Genomic DNA, 19,866 nt, shown 5'->3' with positions numbered 1-19,866 from the left:
TTTGTATACTGTCGCTGGCCAGTCCTCCTTTCCTGTTTCCTCTGGCCACATACACCTTTCCAGGAGAAAGCTGCCAATGGGAGTTCTCAATCAGCTCTAACCTTCAAGGGCTGGGTTTTAACATTATGTCCACGAGACATGCTTCAGGTGGTAGGCATCTGCTCTATGCAGCCTGAGCCCAAGGTGGTGCCTTTTGAGCCTTCAGCTCTATATTGAAGACCAGCAGCTGAGCTCTTTGATTTTAAATTTGTGAAACCACTTCTCCAACCTCGTCTCAGTTCTACATCATGGGGACAGCCAGTAGTTACAGAAAACTATATAGAGTTAGCCCTTGAATACCTAGGAGGTTAAAGGCAGCCCCTCCTACCCCCACATTCTCCCACACTCTTCGAAGTCAAAAACCTGAGTATAACTTTTTTTTTTTTTTTTTGAGACGGAGTCTCACTCTGTCACCCAGGCTGGAGTGCAGTGGTGCAATCTCGGCTCACTGTAACCTCAGCCTCCCCAGTTGAAGCAATTCTCCTGCCTCAGCCTCCCCAGTAGCTGGAACTACAGGCACCTGCCACCACACCCAGCTAATTTTTGTATTTTTAATAGAGATGGGGTTTTGCCATATTCGCCAGGCTGGCATCAAACTTCTGACCTTGTGATCTGCCCAACTCAGTCTCCCAAAGTGCTGGGATTACAGGTGTGAGCCACCATGCCCGTCTCCTAGTATAACTTTTGACTCCTTCAAAACTTAACTAATACTAGTCTGTTGACTGAAAGCCTCATCAATAACATAAACAACACGTATTTTGTCTATTATATGTATTATATACTGTATTCTTATAGTAATATAAGCTAGAGAAAAACTAAGGAAAAGAAAATATATTTACTATTTATTAAGTGGAAGTGGATCATCAGGAAGGTCTTCATTCTCTTTGTCATGTTGAGTATGCTGTGGAGGAGGAGGAAGATGAGGGGTCTTGGTGTTGCAATGGTGGCAAATGCAGAAGGAAATCCAGAGGTAAATCCATGTCTTGTGTATATAGTCACCACATATTCTCATGAAGAATAACATAAAACCTAAGCATATACCACATGCAAAGCTCTATGTTACATAAGGGATGAAGAAGGCTGTGGTAGACCTTCTGTGGCCACAAATTTGGTATTTATCTGGTGTCTGTATTCACATAGTACCCTCAATTCACTTTTGCTATGTCCTCTTTCTGTTCCTGAATCTCCACTACAGTGTGGGAATATAGGCATTGCCCTGATACCCAGAGCTTTCAAGCATCTTTGCAAAGTCTTCCCATCAATGTGGAATGTCGTTTTGGCCCCATCTTCTCTCTCCCTGAATCTAGTTTGCAGCAATTGAATGGTCCCCTGGTGATTCACTGGGTGCTATTTCGTTTGTTCCGTCAGCTGTTTATTAATCTGTAACTTCCTGTTAAAATGCAGGGTGTGCTTTTTTAAGAAGCCTTACACAGCATAAGTTTTATTTTGGGACCGGACACACTATTATATAAAGAGGATCTGTGAGTGTTACTTGGTCTCATAAGCTATTTTTTTTTTTTTTCAACAAAATGTTGTGAGCACCTACCGTGTGCCAGGCAGTGTTCTGTGAACTGGTTGTACAGGAGTGAACGAGATCACCTTAATTTTGAGAAGTTTATCATCTACTCAAGGGAAACACGTGTAATAAACTACAGTAAGTGCAACCATAGATGTTCAAGGTATGGGAGGGTACAAAGAAGGAAGTGGAAAATTCCAGGCCAACAAAGGAGTGAAAAAGACTCTAGAATAGAACCTAGCAAAGATTTTTCAACTGGTAGATGGCATAACAAAGATGGCATATTTTGGTGACAGTGTGGGGAGGACAGATTGGACAATGAAGAGCTTGAAGGTGGGAAAGTTATTTGAAGGTTGTTTAAGAGGCTGTTGCAAATGGTTTAGGCAGGAAATAATAAAGCCGAAGAGAGGAACAGAAAGAAGGTTTGAAGTAATTTTTACAACAGGATGGGACAGTGGGAGGTGAGGAAAAATGAGTGGATGAAAAGTTTCTGGTTTGGAGCACTTGGTAAATGATGCTGCCATTAAAGCAAATGGAAGAAAAGAAGGAGAAGCAGGTGTGTTGGGTGAGGGCTGTAGAGACCATGTTTGGACCTACTGAAGTTCAGGTGCTATGTGGGAACATCATTCAATCACTAGATACTCAAGTTGTTGGGGCATGAGGTCTGGCTGAAATACCTATTTGGGTAACATCTAATGACTTGGAAACCTTATTAAACAGATTGTGTTTTGGTTTATGGTGATTCATATACATATGTACACATATATATATATAATGTTTTTCAGATAAAATGTAAGTGTGTTCCAGATCATGGCATTTTACTTTAATGGTATCAGCTTTTATGTTGGTGGCTGGGAATGTCAGGGGTTGAAGGCAGTGTAAATTAAATACTATTGACAAATTGACCTTTTGGGTGTTAACATTGACATTAAGGTGTTACTTGCCTTTTCAGTACTAGAGATTTAAAAAATACTCTGAACAACTCTGGAAATCTGTATAGTTTTTAATCGTGGAATACTATAAAATAGGCATTCTGCTACAGTGGTGTTTTGCTAGTGCCGAGGAAATGGGTAAAAATGTGGAAGATGTTTTCTTTTACCATACAAAGTAAAATTTTCAAGAATATTTTTTGTGAAAGTGTCCTTTGTGTCCTGGAATCTAATTTAATCCTAACCTTAATTTTAACCCTAACCTGTAGCCTTAAGGGCAGAGTCAACACAAGCACTAACCCTAGCATAAATGCTAACCATAAGCCTAAACCTAAATCTCACCCTCATCCTAAACTAAACCCTAACCCAACACTAACCACAAACCTAAACATAACCTTAACTATAAACCTAAAGGTAGTGCTAACCCTAACTCTATCCTTATCCCTATCTCTTCTCACTCATCCTAATCTTAACCTTACAGCTGACTTTTTTCAGGGTAGATCTGTTAGGAAAAAAGTATTCTTTAGGACTCCAGAAACTAGGTAATCAAAATTGAGAAGTAAATTTCAGATTAAATGCATAATCTATAAGCAAATCATCAGGAGACCATGTTTAACAACATATCATGATTAGGTAGCCTGACCTTTCTGATTGAGATAACCAAAGGCCAGGTGAGAGGTCTGAAGAACATTCTTGCTGCTTCTTTCCAACAGTAAGCATGCCTAATAAGGGTTGCTATAAAAATTCAGTGACTACTGATTATTAAAGAAATGCAAATCAAAACCTCATTGAGATACCATCTCATGCCAGTTAGAATGGCGATCATTAAAAAATCTGGAGACAACAGATCCTGGAGAGGATGTGGAGGAATAGGAACACTTTTACACTGTTTGTGGGAGTGTAAACTAGTTCAACCATTGTAGAAGACAGTGTGGTGCTTCCTCAAGGACCCAGAAATAGAAATTTCATTTGACCCAGCAATCCCATTGCTGGGTATATACACAAAGGATTATAAATCATTCTATTATGAAGACACATGCACATGTATGTTCATAGAGGCACTGTTTACAAAAGCAAAGACCTGGAACTAACCCAAATGCCCATCAACAATAGACTGGACAAGGAAAATGTGGCACATATACACCATGGAATACCACACAGCCAAAAAAATGATGAGTTTTTGTCCTTTGTAGTGTCATGGATGAATCTGGAAACCATGATTATCAGCAAACTGACACAAGAACAGAAAATCGAACACCACAAGTTCTCACCCATAGGAGGGTGTTGAACAATGAGAACACATAGACACAGGGAGGGGAGCATCACACACTGGGGTCTATTGGGGGTGGCCAAGGGAGGGGCAGCAAGGGGTGAGTGGGGAGGTTGAGGAGGGATAACATAGGGAGAAATGCCAGATGTAGGTGACCGGGGAATGGAAGCAGCAAACCACATTGCCATGTGTGCACCTATGTAACAATCCTGCATGATCTGCACATGTACCCCAGAACCTAAAGTACAATTAAAAAAAAAAAGAATTCAGTGACTATATCCAAGAAACAAAATCTAAATTTACAGTACACAGACTTCACAAGGTGTATGCTAACCTTAATCCAAGTCTTCTTGAACTCTTTCAATTTAAGACTTTTCTACTCCAGGAAAATTCTAGAACACTGATGCCTCACTGACTTATCCACTTATACCTAAATCTCACTGTGACTCTATCCAGACCTTACCAGCTAGGACTCATCTAGATAAGACTAGTCATCAACAGCAATGCCTGGGTTAGAGGGGTAATATTAGACACTGTGTTATATTTAGAGACTTCAAAACCAAGCTGAGGAAAAATGATTAGCATCCATAAGACAATGAGAGAATTTGATGGGACAGAACATAACTCAGTGCTGTGTTATATGCTATACAGACTTGGACACTAAAATGGTATAAAGTGACAGTTATGAGTGGTCACAGTGGACAATATTTTCTCTCATTTGTATACAACTTAGCAGCTTGCCAAAACTTTATAACACATATCCAATCCTTCCTAGGATCTCGGGAGGTTGATACAGTAGGTATTAGTGTAATCATTCTTATTTTGCATATTCAGAAACAGGCCCAGCAGGGTTAATTATTTGCCCCCAAATTTTCCAGTGAAAGTAGTACATTACAGACTAGAACTCAAGTCAAACAATTTCAGATACAATGGGAAGTTCATTCTATTTCATGGAATATGTGAGACTTGCACTGGGCCTTAGTGGACTGCATAAAGTTGAAGAGATGGGGAAGAACAAAGGAGTGTTCTGATGGGATAAGAAATATAAGGAGAAGGCTGGGTATGGTGGCTCATGCCTATAATCTCAGCACTTTGGGAGGCCGAAGCAGGTGGATCTCTTGAGGTCAGGAGTTGAAGACCAGCCTGGCCAACATAGTGAAAGCCTGTCTCTACTAAAAATACAAAAATTAGCTGGGCTTGTTGGCACACATCTGTAATCCCCACTCCTTGGGAGGCTGAGGCAGAAGAATCGCTTGAACTAGGGAGGTGGAGTTGCAGTGAGCCAAGACTGTGCCACTGCACTCCAGCCTGGGCGACAGAGCAAGACCTTGTCTCAAAAAAGAAAGAAAAAAAAAAAGAAAAAAGAAATATAAAAAGAAGGCAGGAAGCTGGGAATGGGATAGTGAACAGCAGACAAGTGGGAGTGGATGAGGAAAGATTGGAGGGAAAAGTGGAGCTTTGGGAGTCAGGCAAGTTGTTTATATCTCATGCAGGGTTTCACCATGAAGTCAATGAACTTTTTGAACCTGATAATGACATAAGGAAGATCATCTGAATCATCTGATAGTAGTGTGCAGGGCAAATGGGAAGAAAGAAGCCCTAGGGACCAGACAGGTGGCTTTTGGGTGGGGATGCAAGGAATGTATGGAAATACAGTGGCAGGAATTGACATAAAAATGGAACAAAATTGGTTTTTAAAAAGACAGTGAAAAAGCCTAGGGTTTGATCATGATAGATAAAGAAACTGAAAATATTAAAGAATTCCACATTTTCAATAACTAGTTATATGGCCTCAGGCAAGTCATAGAGTCTCTCTAGGCCCCTCATCCTCCGTAAGTGACTGAAATTATGTGTATAGAACTATTGGAATAATCAATTTATCTTAATTAAGAAGGATAACTTTAAAATGGCAAGAAAGGTGTTCTCAATAACATTATATTTAAAGTAATGAATAACTGGAAAATATCTAAATGTTCTATAATGGGGGAAGAATAAAACAAATTATGAGTATTATGTGGAAACTAAAATCACATTTAAGAACATGGAGACATAAATAGTCATAATATAGTGACAGGTTGAAAAACAGGACACAGTGCTATCCAAATGTTACTAAAAATAAATACGTGAATAGGCAAAAAAGAACTGGTTGAGAGTTCTCTGGCTGATGATAATGTGACTGATCTTTATTACCATTTTTGTACTTTGTACATTTCTGGAATTTCCAAATTTTGTACAATAAGCCTTTATAATGAGAAAGAAATATTTAGGAAAAAAAGAAAGACATGAGATCATCTACTACTACTTAAAATCTTTAGATGTGTCCCTTATAACTTTTTCAAAATAAAATATCACAATGAATAGAGAAGTAGCATCATTCTCTGTCTGACTTAGAAAGTATCAGAGAAGTGGAATGGATTCTGAGACGTGGCTAAGAGAGAGAGATGACCTTCACAGAAGAGAGAGAACAGAAAAGAGAGAAGAGGATAAAACATTGCAATAACAAAGCAGAGATAGCTGCCTTAACTGAACGGAAATCAGAGTCCTTGTCAGTGAAGTAGGCTGACTTTTGGGAGCTGTTTACAGCTCCAATAAATACAAAATCAACTCAGGAAGTAGATAAGAATGAATTTATGTCACAAATGAAAGCAATGTTTTAGTGTACAAAATATTTCATTAGGTTTGCTAACTTCAGGGAGACCTTTACTAGGATTCCTCTTGGTTTTCCATTAGGACTGCAAAATATTTTCAATAAATGTGTATTTAGACATAAATGAAAATCCACCATCCAGTGACATTATGAAACATCCATGTGTTGAGAATTTTTCATGAATTTATATAAAACTACATAAAATATGTCTAGGAAATATTTAGGCAAATGTGCGTTTGAGGAAAACAGTAATAGAAAACCAGCAGAATAATTATGTTAATATCTTGACATTGACTCATGGTAATTTGTTTTTGTGCTTAGAGAGCAGATAATACAACACAACAGCACTACTCATTTGAGGGACTATGGAATGGTAAAACTGCCTTTGACTCAGTTTCTTGCTAAACGTGTTTTTCATGTGATTTTGTACTATTAAAATAAAAACTAGGAGAACTATCTCTAATAGGCAAACTTCTGGCAAACGCAGCCTTCCACTTCAATTATCTTTGATTTTATTTTACATTTTCCTGTGTTGTTGTTATTCCACCAAATATATGCTACCCAAAGTTCAGGAAACTCCCCTCGAATGTTTTTTTTTCCCTCCCTACAATCTGCATTGGCTTTGCCAAGTTCACCATCACTGTCTGTTCTGGGTGTCACCCCAGCTTATCACTAGATGAAGCACACTAGAGGTCTCTGCAAACCCAATAAATACCAAATCTGGAAAGAGTCGGGGTGATAGAGGCAGGAGGCAGAAAAATCCTAGGCAGACATGGGGGGTCAGGTCCCCAGTGAAACCCCACCTTCAAGCCAAAAATGATTCAAAGCCTGAATGCCAAGCTACAAGCCAAAGCCACAGACTGGACTGAGAACTGTCTTCCCGTTTGGCATGCTTTCCTTTGACTGAGCCCCACTCTTCAACTATTTGTAATACCTTCCCTAATTGTTTTTGCTCTGTGCCCACCTTTTACTGGTACCCTTGTTTTAACCCTTTTTTTCATACTCACAAACCAATTAGCATGCACTCCCCTAGCCCCAGATTCAGCTACATCAAGACAAGATGACCTTCCCCTCCTCTCTCCAACTCTCCTCTGTGCTGAGAGCTGACTTGTCACTGGCTCAGCCATAATGCTCCTTCCCTCCAGGGGCAGAGTGCGGTGGGCCGATTAGATGAGGCTGCAAGTCCGACTAAGGGGCCAGAAAAACCCTTTATCAAGAGTTCAGTCTTTCTGTCTGGTTTTCTTTAGGATCAGCTTGTCATTAGTCTTTGGGTATACCCACATGTGCTAATTTTCTTGGCTGTACTCACATTTGTAAAAATGGCATAAAAGAAAATAAATGAACACAGTGCTTAGAAGAAGAACTTGAATTTCTCACTACCCAGTGTCTGGAATTCTAGCCAATATTTTATGTGGCCAGTGGGCAACACTGTTCCCTATCAAGCAGGAGGATTTTTCCCAGTTGTAAGATATTGTTCAATATCGATTATCAAAATAAACACTGTAAGATTGTTTGCTTATATCAACATAGAGGAAGCAAGAAAACAAAAATTTCCATTTTGATAGAAAATTTTTAAAGATGAATGTTGTTAGAATATGTTTGCATCTCTAAAATAGGAGGCAGAAAATAAACAGTGCTGGGAAGAAAGGACAGAGGGTAATAATAAAATGAGACCTTTTGACCTTGTTTATAGAAAGGAAACAGTTAGGCCCAAGATGGCTTTTCTGTTGCAACCTTCTCATCTCGTATTTTAACTTGAATGACTGTGAAAATAAACTGCAAGTTTCTGTACCATATGTAATTGGTGTGACATCTGGAGCGCCATCAGAGGCCACTGTTTCTCTAACTTTAGCTAACCAGTGCACTTCCTGTCAGAGTCAGAGTCCAATTACCCTCTGGCACCTTTTCGAATCCTCTCCTCTTCTCTCTCTTTCTGACTCGCAGAAGTGTCCCTTCCTGCATTTATATAATTCCTGCACTGAAAAAGCTTATTCTTTTCCCAAATATATATAAGCAGAGAGCTAATAGGGTTAGCTATATCCACTGGAAGAAATTTAAATCATCTTGCAACTGACAATTCCTCATATGCTTGATTACATGTACATTTTTTACCTTTTCCTTAACAAGTGAGCTAAGATCGTGTGTTTTTCATCCATGGCTTGAAGTCTAGGAGAGAAGGAGAATGAGGAAGAAAATAATTTGAAGATTTTTACAGAGAGAAGGGATTGAAATTTTCACTGGAATGGAATAACTGGAATAAACAAAGTCAATCATGCCAGGCAGCTTAACTGAAAGCATTTTATATTTTAAGTTTCAGACATAATCCCTCAAAACCAAAGTGGAACCTCTTCAAGGAGCTGGCAGATGCAAGCCTGGTAAGTCACTGCTTAGGATTTAAACTTTGATCTGAAGCAGAATACTAGCAAGAATATATTTTAGGAGGAAGTGTTTGGGTCCTTCAAAATTCTGTCCTTGTTATATCCATAACTGTGCAAAGATAGGAATTCTTGCATAACAGCAGAGGTAATTTGGGGTATTTTCCTTGGCAGCTTTGGGTAATGTTTTCCTTTGGAGGAAGGAGAATCAAGAAAATATTTTTTGTTTCACCATCTAAACCCACTCTAGCATAAAATCAAATGACCAGTAGCATGGTATTTGAGGACTTAGGTGGATTAATGACCTGTGAATTATGCTTTTCTTTCAATATATGCAGAAATATTTGCTGGTTGGATACACAGTTTTCATAAACATAAACTGAAGGATGTTTTTTTGAAAATAGAAAACTCAAGTCTATCTTAATTAGAAGATCTAGTTCTATTCTAATAAAATGGAATAGACACTTTGCTTTTTGCTCTTCAGTTAATGTCTCATGGTTATAGAGATGGAATCATGGCAAAAGCATTTAATTAATGACAAATGCATTTCAAAGAAAACTGTGACCAGTAAAAATATGAAAGTAAAATACCATGTTTCCAAAGAAAGGCTGGACATTGAAACTTCAAAAGACAGAGTTAAAAAAAATACTTTTTGCTTTCCACTTATCTGTAAAAGTCTCCTTGGTTTTCATAATCAAATCCACTAACTTAGCTTTTATACAGACTTTTACCCTCAAGTAAATAGGGAAATACCTGAATGTAAAATCACTACAGCTCATTAAATGTCAAAGAGAGACTTGTTAACCAGACATATTAGATAACCAATTTCATGCAGAGCAGCTGCTAACAGAAAATGCCAGTGTTCCCTTTGAAGACAACTGATGATCACACAGAATGTAAAAGTTTATAAATAATTCGAAAAAAATTAGAAAGCTTGCAACCTCATGTCATGCTATACATTCTTAAGCAGAATAAATGTTACGATTAGTGTCATTAATAACAATGACCAAGTGTCAATGTGTTAGAGATTGTGTGGAATGTAGACACGGTTTCAGCCTAATTCCATAATCACAATTCTGCTAATGGGCAGGATATAAGCTAGGAGTGAAATTTTAAAAATGAGTGTGGGCTGGCTAGGGTGGAGATGAGGAGGTAGTAGGACTGTCTGGGGAATATTTGATGTACTTTTGTAGATATGAAAAGATAAGTTTCTCAGAAGAACTCTTTCATGAGGATGTGATTTTTTTGGGGGGTGCAGGGAGGTGGAGTATGGAATAGAGTTTAATTTTTTTCCTTACCCAAACAGGATATACCAAGCCTAATAGTTTAAATTTTGCCAAGGATTGAGATGTGATTTTTTTTCCCCATCTCTGTCCTGGGAATTTCATTTTCCTGATATGGGGAAGGGAATGGAGCCCTTCCACCCTCTTCTGGGTGTTCATCTTCTCTCCGAAGAGGAGAACATGAAATCCCCACGAAGGAATTCTGGCCAAGTTAGAGAAACTGTAAGATGACCCATCTTTGGATGGGTCTAAGAAAGCCTGTGAACTCCCTGTAATGTTATGCAGACTTGCTAGCTGAAGAACCACTTCTTGCATCAGCAGACTGTTGAAAGGAAAAGCACCGGCTCAAGGGAAGAAGAGAAAAGCCTTTGAACTCAGACTGCCTTGGAAACCAGGGCTGCTTCTGCTCCAGAGCTTACACCCTGTATCTCAGGTTATTCATGGGCAGAACCTCTCTGCTTGTGCTTTGTAAAGGGTGTCTGTGTTTGGAGACAGAGAGAATTCCTTCCCATTGTAAACAAATACAGGCCAGCCAGGGAGATTTAAGAATGTGGTAACTGGGATTAGTCTTACCCAAGCTGGCATTGGGAGTGTCTTGGCTATGGAGGAACTGAGGCTTTCTGGGGTGACTCTGAGTTGGATCTAACAGGGGTGAGATGAAGACTCAAGTGGAGAATCAGAACCCTGGAGCATTACAATCATAGTGGGGAAGAGAGATGTGTGCAGAAAACCCAATGATCAAGGCAAGGAGGGAAGTTGGAAGCCTTGTAAAGTTAGTACTAAAAGAGTCAGAAGTAAAGTTGGTACTAAAAGATTCAGAAGCAAAATGGGGCAAATTGAACAGAAGGAATGGCCTTGAATAACTCTGACTTGGCTCTGCTAACAAAAAGTGTGCATTTCATATTGGGTGGGCTAAGCATAGCCATGGTGGACTAATGGTGCGGCACCAGATTGGGCAAGTCATTCTCCTGATACTGTGGATGTGCAAACTTTGTCTAAAGCCTTTTTTTTTTTTTTTTTTTTTTTTGGAGACAGACAGTCTCTTTATCCCCCAGGCTTCAGTGGAGTGGCACCATCTTGTCTCACTGCAACCTCCACCTCCTGGGTTCAAACAATTCTCATGTCTTAGCCTCCCAAGTAGCTGGGATTACAGGCAAGTGCCAAGAGGCTCAGCTAATTTTTTATTTTTAGTAGAGACGAGGTTTCATCATGTTGGTCAAGCTGGTCTCAAACTCCTGACCTCAGGTGATCCATGCGCCTCAGCCTCCCAAAGTGTTGGGATTACAGGTGTGAACCACTATGCTCGGCCTAAAATCTTATATTATAGGCTAAAAGCAATCAACTCCCTCATTTCATATACGTGGAGAGTGAAGTCCAGGTATTAATTCCAGATTTAATAAATAATAAGGGACAGAGCCAGACCAGATTCTGCCTCTTTCTCCCTATCCATTAAGTAGTCAGTTTTGCCACCAGTATCCACCTTGAAACCTTCATGCACAACCTCACTGAATCTTTTATCCTTAACTGAAATCTGCATCTCCTTTGAGGTCTCTGCTTCTCCTGCACCTCTCTCACATTGCGGGTAGGGAAGATGTCCTCTGTTGCCCTCATTACTTCTTGCATACTTTCTCCCTTACCCTAAAATCTCCCAGTTTTGAAGTCCATGCCATCAGATTGCTTTAAATCCCATGCCTTCAGACTGATGTCACCCACTACCTCTTGTTGCTGAAGTCATCAACCTGGGTCAAGTGCGTTGTAAGGTGTAAAATTTCAAGTGCTACCTTGACGTCTCTGAGTCTCACAGTGCCACAGAAGCTTGACCATGAATTACCCTGCTTTCACGAGATATACCCCTTCCTCAGTGGGAAAGGTTCCCCATCCGTCTAGTTCCTTTACCAGCCAGACAGCTGCACTCCTCCTGTTCAATCTTACAAGTTTCATTTGCCTGCTAGCCTGTGAAATTATTCAAATAAGCCAGTTATGTCCTCCCATGAGAATGAAGGGGCACCTCATCCTTTTGTTCCTACAAAGCCTGCCTCCCACAGTCTCTGCTGTTTCACTCAATTCCTGAGTGCAACCCCTGTGTGGTCCTGTTCTGGAGGGCATACAGTGGCCAGGGCTGTGAGTATATGTGAATGATAAGCTGCTGTCAATCCCATCTGTCCAATGCTGGGTATCTTGTGTTCAGCTGCCTCATACTATTTAAGGCAGGAAAGCCCTCTTTCATCAATGGAGTGAATAGGAAGTTATCGGAACAGTCAAGCTCCCCCATTTTTTGATCACTTTTAGCTCCTGAATCACTATCACTGTTTTCAACATTTTCCCCGCATTAATTCTTATTGATGTCAATATGTGCATATGTAATTCTTGCAGTATCCTGGTTTGTCAGTATCTTTAGTTATTGATCTTGTCCTCAGCCCTATCTCAACTGTTCACTTCCATATTGTTACCAACAACTCCAGAACTCCATGCATCTCACTCATCCCATTCTTTAACCTCCATTTCTTATCTTTCCAGTTCACTCCTAGCACCTTCATTTCAAAATGAAGACCCCCACATGAGACCTCCATTCCATTGATTTTATCACCTATTCTTTTCTTTATTCATTCCCATCTCTTCTTCACTCCCACTTACCCAATTAAAATTCTATGGCTAGTTGTTACAATCCTTTGCATAAAGCCTCTTCCTTGCTGGCATATTCTTCTTTTTATTCATCTTATTTATCAAAACCGCAAGTCTGGTGAAATACTACCATCACTCTACTCTCTTCCTGCATCTGTGCAGCTGAGCCTGGCTCACACATACTCACACTACACGGTCTCATTTTAAATTCATGACCTCAGTCCTCAAGCAGGCCTTTAATGCTGCCTGTCATACAGTATTTCCCTTCTTTTTCTCCTTTCCATCAGAAAACAGTCTTTATTTCTCCGGTTTTAAAAAAATAACTCTTAATTGACCTCATTTTTTTCCTCACCAGTTCTCTGATTTGCTTTACACATTTCCCAAAAGAATTATTTTCTCCAATCCTCATCTTATCTCTTGAAGTCTACTGCAGTCAGACTTTTATTCATGCTACTTCAGCAAACCACTCTTGAAAATATCAATAATAACCTTGGTATTACTAACACAGTAATCAATTCTCAGTCTTAACAATTGGCAGCATTTTACCTAAGTGATCATTGCATCCTCCTTGATACACCTTCCTCACTTTAAATGTTCTGTACTCTTCTAGTTTTCCCTCTCTTTCGTTGGTTGCTCTTTCTCAGTGTCCTTGGCTGTTTCCTCCCTGACTTCTTTACTATGAGGTGCTCCAGGGCCTGGTTTTTATACCTCTTCTTCTTCTACTTGTATGCTCTCTCTTTGGGTGACATAATCCATGTCTTTAAATACCAGTTATAAGTTGATAACTCTCATATTTATACATCCAGCTGGAAACTTTACCTCACACTTGAGACACTCATATCTAGCTACCTACCTGACACCTCACTTGGATATTGTATTGCTTAGGGTTCAATCAGAAGATCAGAACGACTGTGAGTGATAGGAAATGAGGAAATTATTGCAAGGATTAGAACTTATCTAGGTGTGGGGGGTGCTGGAGAAGTTTATAAAAAGCTATTGGTCTGGCATCTTGTGGTGGATCTGAAGTTGTTGTGGGTCACCTGGACAGGTAGTTGAGAAGGATGATTGGACCAGAAGTGAAAGAAAGCAGGATAAACTGGAACACACAATGATAAATGACTAATACTTGAATCACATCTGTCTTCCTCTGCATCTAACTACAACAACATGGATGATCTGTCAAAGGAACTGGTCCCTCCACCAGTGGGCTGCAGGTACACCTGCCCCAGAAGTTGACAGAGCTAAAGGAGGCACTAAAGTGGTAGCTTAGGCCAGGAACAGTGGCTCATGCCGGTAATCCCAGCACTTTGGGAGGCTGAGGATGGAAGATAACCCGTCTCTACTAAAAATACAAAATTAGCCAGGCATAGTGGTGCACGTCTGTAATCCCAGCTACTTGGGAGGCTGAGGCAGGAGAATCACTGGAACCCAGTAGGCAGAGGTTGCAGTGAGCCAAGATCATGCCGTTGCACTTAAACCTGGGCCAAAAGAGTGAAACTCTATCTCAAAAAACTAAAAAATAAAATAAAGTTGCAGCTTAAGGCAATGCAGGTTCAGCCACTGTCCCATGGCAACAGGATGGGTCAGCACTTCAGCAGTGGAGTGTGCGAATTTCAGCAGAACTCCAAACTCACCTTCGGAGTCTGATGGCTGCTGCTTCACCTTCACCTTCCAAACTTCCGACAACTTTATTTTGTGGCCTACCTAACCTGGAGCAGTACAAGGAAGGAAATTCTGGAAAATAAGTTTGTATCTCAGCCACAGTGACACAGTTCAATGTCGACATAGATGTCTAACGAACATCTCAAACTTCACATATCCAAAACTCTCCCTCTGCATCTTCTCCACCAGCCAATGTGCTCTATCAGCATCCCCTTCCTTCCAAAACCCTCAGTGTCATCCTTGACTTTTCTTTTTCCATCTCACCCTACGTTCCATCCTTCAGGAAGTCCAGACGGTTTTCTGCTTTCAAAATTATCTGGAATCTGACCACTTGGTCGAAGCCACCACAATGTCCCACCTGAATTACTGCAACAGCTGCCCGAGTAGCCTCCTGGCTTCTCCATAGGCCTCCTTCCTGGTATATTTTCAGTACAAAAGCCAGAGTGACCCTTTTAAAGTCTAAGTTGGGTCACATGACTCTGCTGCACAAAACCTCCTGGGGGCTCCTTGTTTCACTCAGAGTAAAAACCAAAGTCCTGGTAATGAGTGGCTTATAAATGCCTTTATCATCTATATTCTGTGCCATTATCTCTCTGACCCCTGTCTCCTCTTAATCTTGTCCCTCAGTGTCCCTCAAACTCATTGGGCACATTCCTACCTCAGAGCTTTCATAAGGCTGTTCTATCTGCCTGGAACTCCTTTCCTTAGCTGCTAACATAACTTTGTCCTTGACCTAATTCAGGTCTTTGCTTAAATAGCACCTTAGTGAAACCTACTCTGACTACTCTATTTAAAATTACAATTTCCCCGTCCCTATTTCTGCCCCAGCTAATCCTATTTCCTAACTAGCTGCATATTTTTTTCAGTAGCAATTACTACATTTTAAGATACGCTTTACCTGTTATTATATTTATGACTGCTTCCTCCAATTAGACATGAAAGCCCAACAAGGGCAGGGGTTTTGAAGGTTTTGTTTCATTGATGTGTTTTAGGTGCCAGACCGTGGCAGAGTAGGTGTCTAATAAACACTAAACACTTGGTGTATGAATTGAGTGTTACCAATCTGTGCCTCCCCATTAAGTTGGAGAAGGGAGATACTGAAAAGTTATGTTTTACATTTCTTCATTTATTGGAAGCAACTCTTTCTTCATGATTCCAGGGAATTTCTGTAAGGAAGGTAACCCTCTCCATTGTTTAAAGCCTACAATCATAGCATCTCTTCTTTTTACCTAACTACATTTTAGCTGCAAACTTTTCATTCTTTTTAATCACCCTGGGGGCATATATGTTTCATAAATCTAAGATTTATTGGACCACTTTCTCAGCCTTTGAATTGCTGTGTTCTGGATTCATTTAACCTAATTTACAGTTTCTATAGTTTCTAGCTTTTGAGAAAGGTTTTAAAGAAGGGAAAGGAAGTCATTTGCAGGAGAAATACAGCACTGTTTTCTGTCTCTGTAACAGAGAGGTTGGAGGAAAGAGAAAAACTGTGATTTAGTGGAATAAGAGCTTCCTAGAAAGTGAGACAAGCAGGTGCTAATGATCCCTAGCAACAGTCACAAATCCCAGAGATGACATCTGATATGGTTTGGCTCTGTGTCCCCACCTAAACCTCATCTCAAATTGCAATCCTCATAATTTCCTTGTGTCAACCTGGTGGGAGGTGATTGGATCATGGGGGTGGATTCCTCTGTGCTGTTCTTGTGCTAGTGAGTAAGTTCTCACGAGATCTGTTGGTTTTGTAAGTGTTTGACAGTTCCTCTTTCACCTGCTGTCTTGCCTGCCACCATATAAGACATGCCTGCTTCTCCTTCCAGCATGATAGTAAGTTTCCTGAGGTGTCCTCAGGCATGCAAAACTGTGAGTCACTTAAATCTCTTTTCTTTATAAATTACCAGGTCTCTAGTAGTATCTTTATAGCAGTGTGAAAATGAACTAACATAGTAACCTTCGTCGGTGGAAGGCAGAATGAGGACAGGCTTATTCAGGAGGGTTTGTAGCTGAAATCAAATGGCATTAAAGCCATTTAAATATATTATATGACTATAACATGGTGTTTTGCATCACATTGTACTCTAGTGACTTATGTGTCTGTCCCCTTCATTAGACCAAATATCACACCAGAGCTGGGATGAAGTGGTTTTCCTCTTACCCTTCCCAAACCTGGCCAAGTACTGATCCCTGGAGGCAACTCAGCAAGGACCTACTGGGTGAATAGCAAATGAATAAAATATCTCCTTAATTAGCATTAGGCAAAAATTATTCATTATCATGTAACATGAGTCATTCAACTGGGACAAGGAAGGACTCTGAAAAGGAAAAGTAGCATTTTTTGAGGGCCTATTGTGTTATTTATATAAACTAGCTTGCATGGTACCTTTTGCATGCCTGGTACTCTTCACATGGTGGCTATTTTTATTTTCTTATTTAATTTTTACTAACTTCAAGAGGTGGATGTTATATGTCCTTTTTGACAAGTAAGGAAACTTCGACTCAGAGAAAGGGTATATCTTTTAGGACCACTTAACCAGGGGGCATCAGAGACAGGATTCAACCCCAAGGTCATTTACTTTCTCCAATCCTATTGCTCTTCTGTGGTCTCTAGAAGGACTCATGGAGAGCACATGGCAGATGTGTATGTGGATATGTGAAATACATATTACACATACATGTAGGCAGTATCCATTATAGACATGGAAAGGAAATGCAAAAACTCATCTCTGGTACCTTTTTCCCCTCTTATAATCCAACTGCGGGGTCCTTTGCCTTACTTCTGAGCATCTGGTATCTCATCCTTTTCTGACATCCTCACCCTCAGCAATCATTACATTATTCAACTTCTCTAAGCTTCAATTGTCTCATCTGGAAAATGGAAATAATTATATTCCCCTCATAGATTCACTGCAAAGATTAAGTAAGAATAAAAGCTAACATTTATTGAGTGCTTGTTATATACCAGACGCTATTTCAAGCATTTATATGGACTAATGTGTTTAATTTTCACAACAATCCTGTGAGTAACTATAATTACTGTCATCATGGTCACTTAATGAGTGAGGAAGCTGAATGCCAGAGATTAAGTGACTCTCCAAGGTATCTAGCCAACAGAGCAAAAACTCGAACCTGAGCAGTCTGGCTCCATGGGTCATCATACCATTTCATCTGTGCCATATTAATTAAAAACCTATTTTGTCTCTTAAAGATAGCCTCTAAGATAATTATAAAAATAGCTACCATTTACAAAATGTCAACTTATGCCAAACACGGTGGTCTCTACCCTACTCTGGTCTACCAAGAGGTCTCCAGTTCCTCACAGCATTATCATAAGGGTTAAATGACATGGAAAGTACAAACATATAATAGATTAATAGGTCTAATTTCTACCCAGAGATAACCAGTATTACTATGTTTATATAGAAACTTCTGTAAGTTTTTCTATACCTATATACAAATAAATGAAAATAGATTATATTGTATGTTCTAGTTCTTTTTACTTCCCAAAATACTGTGAATGTTTTCCCATGTCAATATTCATCAACCACATGCATTTTCAATAGGTTTCATATTATCCCCAAGTTGGCAAAAATTGGTTCTTTGGTATAAAAAACCTTAGATATTACAATGATTTGTGGCTCCTCCAAAGGTCCATAGTATATAACAGGTATATATTTGCGGTCTTAAAATTTCATGGGAAAGAAGAGATTGATGGATAACAATTAGGAAAAAAGAGTCTAAAAAGGCTTGGATATGGTTTGGCTGTGTCCCCACCCAAATTTACCTTGAATTGTAGCTCCCATGATTCCCACATGTGACGGGAGGGACCTGCTGGAAGGTAATTGAATGATAGGGGTGGGTCTCTCCTGTGCTATCTCCTGATAGTGAAAAGTCTCAAAAAATCTGATGGTTTTATAAAGGGCAGTTCCCTTGCACAAGCTCTCTTTGCCTGCCGCCATGTAAGATGTGGCTTTGCTCCTCATTTGTCTTCCACCGTGATTGTGAGGCCTCCCCCACCATGTGGAACTGTGAGTCAATTAAACCTCTTTCCTTTATAAATTATGCACTCTCAGGTATGTTTTTATTAGCAGCATGAGAAAAAACTAATACAGGCTCTTTAGAGAGGCAACAATTTAAAAACTTTTGAAATCAACAACATAATTTTACATAACAGGACAGCATTCCTTTGGATGAATATGCCATGATTTATTTATCTGACATTTTGTTACTGAAAACTAAGAATGATTCCAATTTTTAGCACTATAAACAATACTTCAATAAACATCCTTACAGTAATTATTTTGTGCATCTTTTCAATTATTTCATTAAGAGCAATTTTCAAAAGAAGAATTAAAAGTTGAAGGATGTTTCAAGGCATTTAATATATAGACAGTCTTCTACTTCAGGCATTTTTCATAGAAATTTTCAATTCTAGTTATACCTATAGCTAGAGAAAAGAAAAAAACATTTTTTATACAACCAAGGTTAATAAATTCACTACTAGTGTGATATTGTACTATAAGACATCACTGCAAACAACTGTTTCTCAAAATGCTTTTGTCTGGAATGTGCTGAAATATATCGTCACTTAAAACATTTCATTGTCAGTAAGAAGAACTTCCTTTCTCACATAACCTGATGGTGATATATTTGTGCATTTTTGTTATGTAACAAGAACCTTCAGCAAGCTGAACTCATAATGATTCAAGCTGAAAACAACTTGATTCTTTCCACCCACTGTATCCTTCAAACTTACTGTTTCTTCCCAGAAACTTGCAGACTCAGATGGGTCCTATAACTTTTCCAGACCCTCTTATTGTTCAAGAACAGAAAGTCTTCTAAAACTATTAGTTTCCAGGAGAGTCTCATGGCAGTAAGCGATTGTCCAATCTAGTGAAACAATTAAATCTGAAGCTCATTCAGAGGCTTAGCTTACTCCAGCCTGGGTAACAAAGCAAGACTCTGACTCAGATAAGAAAGGTGGGGGTTGGGGGGAAAGCGTCTCAGGCTCCTGAGCCACTTTCATTTGGAAAGCTTATAGTGGGGTGGCTTCCTCTTAGTAAGGCACCAGGATTTTTATTTCCTCAGGTATGGTAAGACGCACAGAGGCAGATATGACTGTCATGCAGGAGGAAGTGTTTACTCACACTTCCCCAGAAGCAGGAGGCAGGGCAGGCCATGCCAGGAAGCACCAGGGTTGGTCAGAAGGCAGAGGGAGCAAAGGGAAAATGTGGGCAAGCACCTTTGTTCTAGTTTCTGTGGAATTGGGCAAGGCAGGTGAGCAGGCTTCGGTTGGCTGGTTTGAGCAACTTCTGAAGGCTCTGGGGTGATGAGGCCTGTCTCTATTTTTCTGGGTCCAGGGCCTGGCATGATTAGGGCAAGGGGACAGTGGCTCAGAGTGTAAACATCTGATAGAGGAGCTGATGGGCTGACAGCTTTGGATTGGTTGGTTTGCACATGAAAGGCATGTTTCCAGGTGAGTCATTTATTCTTTTTTTTTTCTTTCTTTTCTTTTTTTTTTTTTTTTTT

General features: G+C 39.8%; 1 long non-coding RNA gene across 1 annotated transcript in view; it reads left to right on the top strand.

Moving 5' to 3' along the window:
* Window positions 1-1,060: 1,060 nt before the first annotated feature.
* LOC116558176 overlaps window positions 1,061-19,866 on the top strand; it is a 99,360-nt gene continuing 80,554 nt past the window's right edge. The window contains exons 1-2 of the long non-coding RNA XR_004271892.1: window positions 1,061-1,693; window positions 8,713-8,776. This is a non-coding gene — a long non-coding RNA (uncharacterized LOC116558176). The remainder of the gene's footprint in view (window positions 1,694-8,712; window positions 8,777-19,866) is intronic.

Source organism: Sapajus apella, unplaced genomic scaffold (genome assembly GCF_009761245.1).
Source record: "Sapajus apella isolate SASKATOON/1434 unplaced genomic scaffold, GSC_monkey_1.0 scaffold21, whole genome shotgun sequence".
NCBI lineage: Eukaryota > Metazoa > Chordata > Mammalia > Primates > Cebidae > Sapajus > Sapajus apella.
This window is presented reverse-complemented; position numbering and strand designations above follow the sequence as displayed.